This window comes from Salmo trutta, chromosome 36, assembly GCF_901001165.1.
Source record: "Salmo trutta chromosome 36, fSalTru1.1, whole genome shotgun sequence".
NCBI classification, from domain to species: domain Eukaryota; kingdom Metazoa; phylum Chordata; class Actinopteri; order Salmoniformes; family Salmonidae; genus Salmo; species Salmo trutta.
Window position 1 is genome coordinate 473,315 of NC_042992.1, and position 3,132 is coordinate 476,446.

Sequence of the window (3,132 nt, forward strand, 5' to 3'; positions counted from 1 at the left end):
CATATCTTCCTATACCCTACCAAACCATATCTTCCTGTACCCTACTATAATATACCCTACCAAACCATATCTTCCTATACCCTACTATAATATACCCTACCAAACCATATCTTCCTATACCCTACCATAATATACCCTACCAAACCATATCCTCCTATACCATAATATACCCTACCAAACCATATCCTCCTATACACTACCATAATATACCCTACCAAACCATATCCTCCTATACCCTACCATAATATACCCTACCAAACCATGTCCTCCTATACCTTACCATAATTTACCCTACCAAACCATATTTTCCTATACCCTACCATAATATACCCTACCAAACCATATCCTCCTATACCATAATATACCCTACCATATCTTCCTATACCCTACCAAACCATATCCTCCTATACCCTACCAAACCATATCCTCCTATACCTTACCATAATATACCCTACCAAACCATATCTTCCTATACCCTACCATAATATACCCTACCAAACCATATCCTCCTATACCCTACCAAATCATATCTTCCTATAACCTACCATAATATACCCTACCAAACCATATCCTCCTATACCCTACCAAACCATATCCTCCTATACCCTACCATAATATACCCTACCAAACCATATCTTCCTATACCCTACCATACCATATCCTCCTATACCCTACCAAATCATATCTTCCTATACCATAATATACCCTACCAAACCATATCTTCCTATACCATAATATACCCTACCAAACCATATCTTCCTATACCATAATATACCCTACCAAACCATATCTTCCTATACCATAATATACCCTACCAAACCATATCTTCCTATACCATAATATACCCTACCAAACAATATCCTCCTATACCATAATATACCCTACCAAACCATATCCTCCTATACCCTACCATAATATACCCTACCAAACCATATCTTCCTATACCCTACCATAATATACCCTACCAAACCATATCCTCCTATACCATAATATACCCTACCAAACCATATCCTCCTATACACTACCATAATATACCCTACCAAACCATATCCTCCTATACCATAATATACCCTACCAAACCATATCTTCCTATACCTTACCATAATATATACCCTACCAAACCATATCCTCCTATACCCTACCATAATATACCCTACCAAACCATATCTTCCTATACCCTACCATAATATACCCTACCAAACCATATCTTCCTATACCCTACCATAATATACCCTACCAAACCATATCCTCCTATACCATAATATACCCTACCAAACCATATCTTCCTATACCTTACCATAATATACCCTACCAAACCATATCCTCCTATACCCTACCATAATATACCTTACCAAACCATATCTTTCTATACCCTACCAAACCATATCCTCCTATACCCTACCATAATATACCCTACCAAACCATATCCTCCTATACCCTACCATAATATACCCTACCAAATCATATCTTCCTATACCATAATATACCCTACAAATCTTTCTATACCCTACCAAACCATATCCTCCTATACCCTACCATAATATACCCTACCAAACCATATCCTCCTTTACCCTACCATAATATACCCTACCAAACCATATCTTCCTATACCCTACCATAATATACCCTACCAAACCATAGCTTCCTATACCCTACCATAATATACCCTACCAAACCATATCCTCCTTTACCCTACCATAATATACCCTACCAAACCATATCTTCCTATACCCTACCATAATATACCCTACCAAACCATATCTTCCTATACCCTACCATAATATACCCTACCAAACCATATCCTCCTATACCCTACCATAATATACCCTACCAAACCATATCTTCCTATACCCTACCATAATATACCCTACCAAACCATATCTTCCTATACCCTACCATAATATATCCTACCAAACCATATCTTCCTATTCCATAATATACCCTACCAAACCATATCTTCCTACACCATAATATACCCTACCAAACCATATCTTCCTATACCCTACCATAATATACCCTACCAAACCATATCTTCCGATACCATAATATACCCTACCAAACCATATCCTCCTATACCCTTGAATGGACAATGAATGTAAGATCTCCCTTCACTCTCTGACCTGAACTGGTGTGATGCTGTTTCCACTCTCAGCTCCAGCTAAGCAAGCACAGCGACATACACCACACTACTACTGCCAGTCTGAGGACTCCTGGGCAGCATGTAAATAGATCGTAATACATGTATATAGTCAATTCATAGAAAACCCTTCCTACCTCCCAAGCATCTGTCATTGTTCACTTTCTAAATGAGTCATTAAAGTGAAGGCCAGTTTAACCACGTGGTTATGTTTAATACCCTGGCCTAACCAAAATAAAGAACAAAAACCCCTCTCTATGGCCAGGGCGTTACATTATGTTTAATACCCTGGCAGAATATGGTCAACAACATTTACAGCTGTAGGATCTTAATTTGAGCCAGTTTTGCTACAGAAATAAATGAATCCTGCAGCAGCAACAGGAAATGTGAATTATAATATGGATTCTAATATAATGGGAATGTTGTGGAGAAGACTTGACAGACATGCAGTATTCAGGCAGTGAGACTAATCCCCTGTCTTTATCCTACCGATATTACACTACAAATCAGCACGTCACTGGACTGCGCTGTTCTTCTAGTAGTGGTGATTGGGGAACGATCAGTCCACTACATATCTGTCCCTCAGCCATCCCATGACCTAGAGGGCATATCTATTATAACCACTCAGAACTGCAGCCTGCCTACCAGAAGCATCGGTCGGAGATGCTGAGGCCGGTCCTGTGTCAGGTTTAGACATCGAAGACCATGCAGTGTTCCGGTCTGCTGGTGATTCAACAGTAGGCTACACTGCCAATGGCTTTATAAACCAAGAAGGAACATCGATGTGAAGGCATATCCAATATATTTATATATCTAGGCCTATCTTACTGCTAGTGAGACTGCTCTACTCGACAACAGTGTTTTCTCAACCCTCCATCTCGACCCGTGGACAGTCCCTCATATCTTGTTTGCTGCGGACAGCTACTAGGCCTAAGTCAGATCTTCCAAGAAGGATAACTATTGCCAAAAGACACTGATAGCACTGTAGTGCTAAT

General features: G+C 39.6%; 1 long non-coding RNA gene across 2 annotated transcripts; it reads right to left on the reverse strand.

Moving 5' to 3' along the window:
* Positions 1-1,022: 1,022 nt before the first annotated feature.
* On the reverse strand, positions 1,023-1,431 carry LOC115176235 (uncharacterized). 2 transcript variants are annotated; one of them, XR_003872194.1, is made up of 3 exons: positions 1,373-1,431; positions 1,193-1,292; positions 1,023-1,095 (listed from the first exon to the last, which is right to left on the reverse strand). It is a non-coding gene; the product is annotated as an uncharacterized LOC115176235 (long non-coding RNA). The 2 variants fall into 2 exon arrangements; XR_003872193.1 differs by having other exon boundaries at positions 1,075-1,095; positions 1,143-1,292.
* Between the last annotated feature and the right edge of the window lie 1,701 nt (positions 1,432-3,132).